Source organism: Brachypodium distachyon, chromosome 2 (genome assembly GCF_000005505.3).
Source record: "Brachypodium distachyon strain Bd21 chromosome 2, Brachypodium_distachyon_v3.0, whole genome shotgun sequence".
Taxonomy (NCBI): domain Eukaryota; kingdom Viridiplantae; phylum Streptophyta; class Magnoliopsida; order Poales; family Poaceae; genus Brachypodium; species Brachypodium distachyon.
Genome location: NC_016132.3, coordinates 1,885,064 through 1,897,322, shown reverse-complemented (window position 1 = coordinate 1,897,322; position 12,259 = coordinate 1,885,064).

The following is a 12,259-nucleotide window of genomic DNA, read 5'->3' as shown; positions in this document are numbered from 1 at the left end:
ATGATCTCCACCTTGTCTTGTGTGGGTTCAAAGTCTAGAATGTATTTCTTATGTTTATGACCCATGGCAAAAAAGAGAGTAGCACAAGATGGTGAAAAATGTGAGGATGTTCTGACCCGTAGGAATAGGAGGGACGGGGAAGATTGCGGAGCCGCTGTTTCTTGGGATAGGTAGTCAATAGTGTAACAGAAGAAGAAAGATCTCCTAGAAACGCTGCCAGAGGTTGCCCTTGTCGTGTACGGTCATGTCGTGCTCGAGTGCGGCAGCATTCGTCGGCCCGCTCGTGGCCGAGCATTCCTCATTTGGTTGGATTTGGCTATTTGATAGTGTCGGTCTTTGTGCAACGAGGCCTCCAATCAATGTAATCGATCTGCATGGCGTTCTGAGTGCCTTAATTTGCTTGCGAGCAAAAGGCAACAGACGCTGGTCAACTAAGTCTTTAACTTGAGATTATACTGTTTTTAATCGAGTGAAATCACCCAACCACCCGGTTTCGAACTAGTTGACACAAAAAAATGACTAAGAAATGTGTGGTTCTGTGGATGTTTTTGTGTTAATTGCGATTCTTCAGCAAGATGACTGACAACTGTGCTTTTCCGAAATTTACTCTAATTCTTAAGATAATCTATCAAATTAACCGGAGGCACAACACTGCAACACTGGAGTGTGGTAATTCAATCTGATCTCACTCTTCACTCCACTCCGACCAATCCACGCACGCACCTGCGACTGCCTTATCATCTCCTCCGCCGTTCGATCTCCCATACTACTACTCCCTCCATTCCAAAACACAACTCATATAGATTTTTCTCATTTGTTTCACAATACACCTCATTTTTTTTTGGTATCCGTACCCGGCCAATAACTACTCACATCTATTACTATTAATCCAATATGAGTGGCCAGGCACTACAAACGAGAGCTGGCTTGGTCCAAATGTACAAATCTATATGAGTTGTGTTTTGGAACGGAAGAAGTACAATTGTTTCTATCCTAATCTATCGAACCAAGTGCATATACTTCTATATAAATAATGATCACGGTTACGGTTTCAAGCTTTAGATCAAGGTACTTCCGTGTGTTGGTGTGCTGTTTTGGATTAACTTATGCTATGCACATGCTCGTGCACAGTGTGGCTAGCCAGCCAAACTATCAACTTCTCAAGTCGTGGTCGATCGCGGGCCCTCCCTTCTATCTCACGAGCAGCCGAGCTCTCAGCTACTGATCACCATGCGTGAACAGAATAATTTTTGCCTAGATGCATGCATATGGGCCGCCACGATAATGATGATGTGCAAACTGATACAGTACATAGATCGATGTGCGTGCATGCTTACATGAGTTTTAACGGGCACGGAGAATTAAGCAATGTCACCCGATGTAAATTGAGTGCAGAAGGACGCGTACGTTAGATGTAGCAACAATTGTTCGAGAAGAAGTTGATTGGTCCGTAGAGCTTGGACGTCACATGCTAGTGTGTAGTCTCCGTCCTACGGAGAGGCATAGTGTGTGAACGGCCCTAACTCCTCAGGGTCATTTGTGGTACCCTGTACTCTTTTATGCATGCATGTGCAAGCTAGCTTCTATACCTCTATATATGTTTTTCATACTCTCTACCTTTCCATTCTTGTTCAACATACCGCTTCACCAAATAGATAGAGCTTCTCCACCTTGTGTTGTATGCCACGAGGAAGCTCAAAAGTCTTGATTGTTTTTCTAATATCGTTCATGATTCATGAAACCTGAAAAGGTAGCACGAGAGGATGAAAAATACAATGAGATATGCAATTAATTCCACTCTGCTCTCACACATAGGATTAGGAGACACGGGGAAGTTTGCGGAATCAAGGTCGCCGAGTAACCTAGTCAATAATGCATGAGGATCATCAATCAAAGAACGAAGATCTCCTGTAGGTTGTTGTTGTGGCGTGGATGCCAAAAACCAAACATCTTCCTTTCGGTGTAGGCACCCGTCCAATCAATTTCCTAGTACACACTACGAAGCAGGCAGTGAATACGCCTGAACATCCATGCAGTACCCAGACAGAGCGGATCCTTAATAACTCAATTGGACTGGTACACACTAGAGACTAGACCACGATGGAGCGTTGGTCGGTAGATCACCAAAAGTTCCCTTCCGCTCTTTTCCACACACAGACTTCACCATATAAATAGTGCAAGATCTCCAACTTAGTTTGTATACCACCAAAAGTTCACAGTCTATAGCGTATTTGTAATGTTCATGATCCAAAAATAGTAGCACGAGATGATGAGAAATGCGATGATACAATTTCATCACCATGTTCTGATGCATAGGAATAGGAGACACGAGGAAGCTTGAAGAGCTGGTGACACTTGCTTGACTAGTCACGAGTCGAAAGAAAGGATATCGGTTGCCTTTGTGGGGTTGGTGGTGGGATCATGACCGAGTGCTGCACTGCTGCAGCTAAGGCGTCGCCGAAGCCTTCTGCGTTTTTGAGAGATTCACTCGCTGTCCATGGACGACTCACGGCGGTATGCTTGCGGGCAACGGGGAAACAAGTCCTAGTCGAGTCTGCCGAGGAGTGCAACACTGCACAAGTGTTGTGTCACTAGAGGTGCAACATGGTGACCCTCAGGGTACCTTTTGACTCTTCTTAATTCAAACAAATGAACTAGATTTTTAAAAAGTTGTGTTATTTTGAAATTTTGCAGCTCCATGTGCCACCGAGATCATGCTTGTTGAGCCCAGCCCGGCGTATTGGTCACAGCCCGAGCGTATTTGGCTTGTTATCTTTTTAGCCAACGGGCAAATGGCCCATGTTTGCCTGTTTTGGCAAGCTTGGACCCGACCTGCATCTTGGCAAGCTTCGACTCAACCAAAAGAAAAAGAAAAAGGCTCTCAAAAAAATCCATATTTTGATAAATTTGAAACAAGAATTATAGAACTGAGGGAGAGTATTTCTTATGTTTATGATCCATGACGAAAAAAATAGTATGACGGGACGGTGAAAAACATGAAGATACAGTTCTATCATTTTTTGACACGTAGGAATAGGAGGGACGGGGAAGATTGCAGAGGCGGTGTTTCTTGGCCTTTGTAGTTATTTACACGGATTATGAACCGTGGATCCCCGATCTGCTAGATATACCGCGAGAGGTTTCCCCTTGTCGTGTCGGGGATGAGCTGCCTTGTTCGAGTGCGGCAGCACATTGCTAAGCCTTCTGTATTAATTTGGGTCTTTGATAGTTTCATTCTGTATGCATTGAGGCCTCCGTCCAGTATAATCGATATGCATGGCGTTCCGAGTGCCTTTGTTGCGAGCAAAAGGCAACAAACCCCGATCAAATTAACCTTTAGACTACACTATTTCTAATTCTATAGCTACCTATCAAACAAGTCTCCACCGGAGTCACAACACCACGGTGCAGTATTTCACTCTCAGCTCACTCTTCACTCCACTCCAACCACCCCACCCACGCACCTCTGACGGCCTCACCGTCTCCTTCGCCGTTCGACCTCTGATGCTAGTACATTTGTTTTTAATTCTTTACCAAATCTATAGAACCAAGTGTTTACTTGTATATGACTAGATTATGTGCGAAAAAAAACAATATACACATACGAACATGAGTTAGATGGTCACAGTTACGGTTTTAACCTTTTAGATCATGGTACTTCCATGTGTTGGTACTCTGTTGTGTACCTGTAAGTTTTATTTTGGATTACAAGTTACTCACGCATGTTAGGTTCGATCTTTGTAAGAACGAACGTGGTTCTTTTTAACAACTTATGCTTTGTATAATATGCTGATGTACAGTGTAGCTAGCTAGCCAAACTATTAAGTCGTGGTCGATCGCAGGGCCTCCCTTCTATCTCGCGAGCAGTCGAGCTCTCAGCGTCAATGCATATGTTGTGAAGAAAATAAATTTTGTCCAGATGCATGCATATGTTGTGCCACGACAATGATGATGTGCAAACTATGTACGCGCGTGCATACATGGTCTGTTTTGGTTTAATTGGTCAGGAAAATTGAACAATGCCACACGATGTAAATCGAGTGGTGCTTTGCCGTCACCTACTAGTATGTAGCCTCTCTGCTATGGAGAGGGTACACACAGCGTGTGTCTAGCCGTAACTCCTGAGCGTATTGTATGGTACCTGTACTCTTATTTAAAATAAATGAATTCATGCATTTGCAAGCTAGCTTCTATACCTCTTATGTTTCTCATATATAGTGTTTACCTCCGCATTCTTCTTCCACATGTACACGACTTCGCCAAATAAATAGAGCGTCTCCACCTTGTGTTGTACTATGCCACCGGAAGCTGAAAAGTATATCTAGATTGTTTTTCCAATATTGTTCGTGATTCATGAAACCAGAAATTATAGTAGCACGACATGGTGAAAAAGAAAACAAGGATACACAATTAAATCCACTACGGTCTCACACATAGGATTAGGAGACACGGGGAAGTTTGCGGAGTCAACGTCGCCGAGTCAACTAGCCAATGGTATACGAATATCTCCTATAGGTTGTCGTTCTGGTGTGGATGCCAAAAACCAAACATCTTCCATTCGGTGTAGGCACTCGTCCAATCAGTTTCCTAGTACCCACTACCAAGCAAGAGGCGAATACGCCTGAACATCCGTGCAGTAGCCAGCCAGACAGGATCCATGAAGACTCAGTTGCACTCTAGCATCAGTGTTCACTGGTACACACTAGAGACTAGACCACGATGGAGCGCTCGTCGCGAAGACCATAATTCACACACATGTCGAATCTACACATGTTGCTTGACATGAGCAGTTCGCACGCGTTCTGCTGATCGACCGTACTCGATACTCCAGCAATAAAAAAAAAGTTGGCGTTACCGTAAGTCAGAGGAATTATCCCGCGATACCGAGGCAATTCCATCTCCGGTGGAACCAACCAGGCCCAGATATGGGCTTGGCCCATATACCGTGGCTCGTTGATGTGTCTGACGCCCAGTGGGCCATTTGGTCTCATATTATATCTACGGTTAATTTGGATACGTACAGTAGAAGCAGCATCAGCTGGGATCTAAGGATTCGCTAAAAAAAAAGAGCTATGTCTAAGGAGACCGATACTGAGGAGAGAAGTTGTCCCGTAAAGCTTTGCTGCCTCTGCTAGTGTCTAGTCTTTGTGATAGCCATGGAGGGGGGGCATGTACGTAAATCTCCTTGTCTCCGATCTACTCCCTCTGTTCATTTGCACTAAAACAGCGACAAGTATTTAGAAACAGAGGGAATAGTAATTTGTTAGGGGCCACAAAAAGATGCTACGGTACGGCCGCTGCATGAGAGAATCCGGGGTTTTCGAGGCATAACGCATGGTCGTCGTTAGGATCGCCTGTTCCCCTCACCTCCTGGTGGCGACACTGCGAGGTGGGGAGAGAACCTCCGATCCTCCTAGAAGCATCTAGAAGCTTTTAGGAATTTGAATCATGTGGTCATAACCGGAAACACTATGGCGAGCGTGTGATGCCGTCGAGAATAAATATACTCTTTTTCTTCCTCTATTGTGGCAGTGTTACAGGGTCAGAGAGTTTCTCACCGCGTGTTTGATGTGTTTGATTTTGTGGATGTTGGCTTTATGTTCTCACAACTCAGTTCATCCGGATTTGATGAGTTTGTTTTGGCAATGTGTCACGATGTGCTTTTGTTGGTAAGGTCATTTGTGGCTTTGGAGTCCTTCTCAGAAGTTCCGGTGAAAATCTTCCGGTTCGACAACGTATACCTTTAAGGTATCATCCCCGTTCAATGTATGTCCATGGTTTCTCATCTTTTTGGATGTGAGACTTAAGGAGCCTTTTGAAACCTTCAAAGGTCAGTGCAGGAGCACGAGTTGCAGTGTTGCCGCTCCAGTCTTATTGCAATTTCTTTGCTGAAGGGTCGATGTTATTTCATGTTGCAAAGATTGATACCATGGAGAAGATATATATTCGATATATTTCATTTTAATATTTAGCTATAGGAGTTATTTTTGTAATTTCTTCGATAGATCCGAAGCACTGTACATGTAAAGATTATCTAGTTTGAATAATGTTACTCCCTCCGACCCATATTACTTGTCTCAAATTTGCCCAAATATGAATGTATCTATGTTTAAAAAACGTCTACATACATGTAATATTTCGAGATGTAATATGGGCTGGAGGGAGTAATATGATTTAAAAAACACTGAGGGACGCCTGACTCCTGAGTTTATATTTATGATACTCTCTACTTTTACTTAAGATCCCATGCATGTGCAAGCTAGCATCTACTCTTTTCCATCACCAAATAAATTAGCAGGAGTATGTCTTTAATTAATTCAAAGGACAAGTCTTTCCCATCCATTATTTTCCACACACACGGCTTCACCGAATAAATAGTGCAAGATCTCCAACTTATTTTGTATACCACCAAAAGTTCAAACTTTATAGCTTATTTCTAATGTTCACGATCCAAAAATAGTAGCACGAGACGATGAGAAATGTAATGATACAATTTCATCACCATACTCTGATGCATAGGAATAGGAGGCACGGAGAAGCTTGCAGAGCCGGTATCACTTGCTTAACTAGTCATGAATCGAAAGAACGGATCTCCTGGACAGATACTTCGAGAGGTTGCCTTTGTGGGATTAGTGGTGAGATCATGACCGAGTGCTGCGGCTAAAGCATCATCCAATCCTTCTGTAGATGACTTAGATTTACTCGCTATCCATAGATAACTCACGGCGGTACGTTTGCGAGCCTGAGCGATAGGACGCTCGCGTCACTGCCGAACCGTGCCTCGCGATCATGCTTTTTGGGCCCGGCCCGAGCATGTTTTGATCTTTTCCCTCTTTTCTTCGAGTCCAACGGGCAAATGTCCCATGTTTGCCGGTTTGGGCCAGCTTGGACCTGACCCGCATCTCGGGCCAAATCACATCCCTCTGTATACTGATACCTTCGACTCAACCAAAAGAAAAAGAAAAAGGCTCTAAAAAAAAATCTCGTCACCTCGGTCTATTTCAGATCCTGGTGCGACCTCTCGGGCTGCAGCGCCAGGATCTTCTCCTTGGTGCTCGTCCAGGCCAACCTGGACTACGGCCTCCTTGACTCCGTCCCGGCCCTCAGTACCTTCGTTGCCTTCGACATTCACACCCCGGAGTTCATCTCGCAACGTCTTTGATGACAACGCCATCGCAATCAGATAGAATCAATGTCATCAGAATCGCATGTTCACCGCCTTCCAGTGCTGTGAGGTGGGGAGAAAGCATCTAGAAGCTTTTAGCTATTTGAATCTTGTGGACATAATCGACAACACTATGACGAAGGGTCTGATGCCGATGAGAATAAAGATATGCTGGTTCTTCCTCTGCTGCGGCAGTGTCTGAGGTCTGATTTTGCGGATTTTGGTTTTATGCTCTCACAACTATGCTCATACAGTTTCATTGAGTATATTTTTGTGAGTGTGTCATGATGCTTTTGTTGGTAGGGTCGTTTGTGGCTTTGGAATCCTTCTCGGATATTCTGCTGAAAATCTTCCAGTTCGACAACGTATACCTTTAGAGGATCATCCCTGTTTCAAGTATGTTCACGTCCACGGCTTCTCATCTGTTTGGATGGACGACTCAAGGAGCCTTTTGAAACTGCCAAACTTAGTCAAATTTGTGCAGGGGCACAAGCGGCAGTATTGCCGCTCCAGTCTAATTGCAATCTCTTTGCTGAAGCGTCGATTGTAGTTCGTGTTGCAAAGAGTGATACCATGGAGAAGATATATATTTGAGATATTTCATTTTAATCTTTAGTTATACGATCGAGTTATTTTTGCAATTTCTTTCGTATATGATCCGAAGCGTATTGTACGTGTAATGATTATCTAGTATATGAGCTTTTCTTTATGATATATACTCTATACTTTTATTTAAGATCCCGTGCTACCTTCTACTATCACCCATGTCTTTAATTAATTAAAAGGACAACTCTTTCACTTCTGCCCTTTTCCACACACGACTTCACCAAATAAATTGTGCAAGATCTCCAACCTATTTTGTACACCACCAAAAGTTCAAAGGTCTATATTGTATTTCTAGTGTTCATGATCCATGAACCAAAAATAGTGTCGCACGAAATGATGAGAAACACAAGGACTATTATGCTAAGATGCATAGGAATAGGAGGCACGGGGAAGATGGCGGAGCCGGTGTCACTTGCCTAACTAGTCATGAACCGAAAGAATGGAGATCACCTAGAGGTACTCCGAGAGGTTGCCTTCGTGGGGTCGGTGGTGGGATCATAACCGAGTGCTGCAGCGATGGCAGCACCGAAACCTTGGGCGTCTTTGATACATTCACTCGCTATCCATGGATGACTCACGGCGGTATGTTTGCGGGCAACAAGAAAGAAGTCCCGGTTGAGTCTTCCACACTGCGAAATACTGCACCGGTATTGTGCGAAATACTGCAGCAGTACCAGTACGTACTTGCTGTTGCTACCTAGTTCTCTGTCTTGAGCTTTGATCTACCAACCAGTGAAAATCACGCCCAAGCTACAGGACGCTTGCTATCATGCCAAAGCTACCGGACGCTCGCGACCATGCTTTTTGGGCCTGGCCCGGCGTAGTCCTCACAGACTCCAACGGGCAAATGGCCCGTGTTTGCCGGTTTTGCCCAGCTTGGACCCGACCTGCATCTTGGGCCAAATAGGTCCCTCTATATACATTCTGAAAAAAAAAGTCCCTCTATAGACCGATCTCGATGCTTCCTTCGATTCAGGCCACCTGCCATCTCCCTCGAATCTCGTGACGAAGTCGCGCGCCCGTGGAGTGTGCCGGGATGGACGGCCCCTGGCCTTCGAGATCCCATCGTTGCCTGCCATTTGGCCCAGGATATAACCCTTGTTTGGTCCAGTATAGAGCTGCCAAAAATACCTATAACTGGGCTAACCAACGTATTTCTGGAAACATACACCAGTTCTAGGCCCAGTATTCATGGTCATTGTTTTCAAAACCGCCGGACAGGGATAAGAAAAAAAGAAAGAGCATCGAGGCGCTCGGGATCCATCCCATTTAATGCGTTAGTACTGCGTTGTGATTTTTTTTAAAGGGAAAAACAATCCATTAATTCATGTTCAACGGATTACAGAAATTCCCGGCATTACCGACCATCAGCGTCGGCAGAGAGCCTACCAAACAACCTGACGTTCTACTCATCCTAGCATACTGAGCAATGCTATGGGCAACCAAATTACTATCCCGACCAATCCAAATACAAGAGAAACTGTTGAAATTGCTCAGCAGGGCAAGGATCTCACGGCTGACAAAGCAGTACTGCATTGTGATTGCCATGAAGTACACTTAAAACACGTTCGATATAAAACACTAGCAGATTGCTTATATTAGTCTAGTGTACCCTACGCAGAGAAACTCAATTTAAGATCCACACATAAGCTTATATCTCGCAGGTCTTTAAAAGAAAAGCTTTTTCCCTAGCTCTCATCCTACTCATGTCTTCCTCAAGAAATAGAGAGTGATATTTCCACCTTATCTCGTAAGCCAACTCAAAGCCAAGTTCTATATGCATGGGAGTAGGAGGTACAGGGAAGTTCATATAGTCAGTGTAACTTGGGCAACTAGCTTGTGGTATATGAGCTTCGTGAACCGAAGGGTTAATGAAGATCTTCGGGAGATATTGCAAGAGGTTGTTGCTGTGGTGAAGGTGGCGGCAAGCTATCGACCACGCCATGGTCAACTTCAACAGCAAGACGTCGGATCCTTCTTGATTGGTTGGACGCAACTATGGTAGATTCACTTCATATCCGCCATCGAGGACTCTGGCCCATATAGTTCACGCTCGTAGTTCACTTGTCTCCTTGTTCCTCCCAGTGCCTTTGGTTGTGAGCAACTTGTAACAAGTCTCAGTTAAGTTAGCCATATAGTGCACTATCGCGTGTTGTGACTTGTATGTGCTTCCACCCTATCAATCGTACTGCTCCCTCTGTCCAACAAAAGATGTCAAGTTTGTCAAAATTTGAATGTATCTAGATATGACTTAGTGTATAGATGTATTCAAATTTAGCCAAACTTGAGACATCCTTTGTTGGACGGAGGAAGTAGTTAATTCACTTATGTATCAGCTTCATGTGGCTATCAGGCTGTGCTACCGATATGATCGTAACAAACGGAATGTAGCACCTGCGAGTAACAGTGACAAACGGAGGCATGTTCAGGTGGTTGTGCTATGTACCGATGTGAGATAGATTTGCAACACGCCTGGTGCCTGCAGTTTAAAATTAATTACCCGGCTTCCTAATCCTAATCCATGATCCAGAAGGAATGTTTTATTGGCAAGCTTAAGAGAGGTCATATATACGTGCAGAAAGAATGGAATTTGATGATCAAATTTGCTTACCCTGTTCCTAGCAAGAATTGGCGTTTTATTGTTTACTCTGTTTTATTGTTCACGCCTATAGGATGATCGAGCATGATGAGAAGATGAAAAGAAAAAACAGAGTTGGGGAAGAATTCCAAGTAGACGAAAAACAGATGGTATACGTTACAAACCACCAACATCGTGGTCGATCGGGGCACATCGCTCTACCTCAATTACTCGCGCGTGAACAAATTATTTTCCGTTCTTTTCAACCAGGATTTCTTTACCTGCAGCTTCCAAGAACGTCTCTCTCTCTCTCTCTCCCCTACCCTTCTTCCTCATCTCTCTTGGCTTTACTCTGTACTTCTGTAGTACTAGTAATTACTAATTGGTAACTGCACCGGAGGAGGCCGGAATGATTTCAGCTCTCTCCGTTCATTCTGTCCAGCAGCTGCGAGACGCCATGTGTTAGTACTGCGTTGTAATTGCCATGGAAATTACGCACACGCATTCGATCTGGAAGACTGGAACACGTATTGGACGGCTCATGTTACTTGGTACTGGTGTACCCTAGCAATGCAACTCTATTAAAGATCCATGTACAACTTTCTATCTCTCGGGTCCTTAAAAGGACAGGCTTTTTCCTCCCTCACTCTCATCTTCCACCTTATCTTGTAATCCAACCAAAATTCAAAGACATGTTCTCTACTATGCATGGGAGTAAGAGGCACAGGGAAGTTTGCATCGTCAGTGAAACTTGGTGACCTAGACAATAATATATGAGGATCGTGAACCCAAGAATGAAGATCTTCAAGGGATGTTGTAAGATGTTTTTGTCGTAGTAAAGGTGGTGGCAAGCTGTCAACCACGTTATGTTTGACTTCAGCAGGAGGTCTATGGTAAATTCATTCCATAACCTTTCAGGACGTCTTTGCTCTATATAGTTTCACTTTTGTCGCTGGTCCTTCGAGTGTCTTTGGTGCGGGCAATTCAAGTCAAAGGTATCCAAGTGGATACAAATTGTTTTTGTCAAATAAGTTGGTATATAATCTGTATAAATATGCCCTGTACCCAAAATTAATTTGGGCCGTCCATTTACGTTGATCTAAAGGCTTGGATGAGTTGCTACTCTTGATATTTCAATTTGTATGTACGAAGTATCACGTGGAAACAAGATGGAGCATCGGGCGGACAGAGGTAAAAATGTAAAACCACAGAAAGGAAGAAAGAAAATGTCGATTCACTTCGCACGAGCGCATACCGGCTCCACTCCCCCCGCCGTCCCTGCAGACGGAAGAAACACCCGCGATCATGCATATGTTATCAAAGATTTGCCCAGCCACCGATCCAATTGAATGAACGGAATGTTTTTTCTTGGCCAGCTTAATAGAGGTCATATATATGTACAGGAAGAGTGGAAATTGACGACCTAATTTGCTTACTCTGTTCTTACAGCACGAGCACGATCAGAAGAGGGTGAAAAGTAAAACAGAATTGGCGGCGAATTCCAGGTAGACGAAGAACAGATGGTATATGTACTAACTACTGTCTTTCAGAATCTTGTGCCGATGTCCTATCTTTTTATGACCTCAGATAAAAATGAATTATGATGCATGTACAAGTGTTTTGTATTCTTTTCCTTAGAAATACTGCACGCTCGTTTTCTTTGCAAGATCTTTAGCTGTTGATATGCTCCTATGCACATTGCTTGTAGCCAAACCACCAACATCGTGGTCGATCGCGGGGCATCTCTCTATCTCAACTACTCATGTGTGAACAAATTAATTTTCTTCCGGATGCACATGCAAACTGTCTTTAATTAGAAGGACATGCCTTTCCCTCCCCGCTCTTGTTCCGCAGACTTCCTCATCAAATAAACTAATAAATAGCACGACAATTCTCTCCACCTTCTCTTG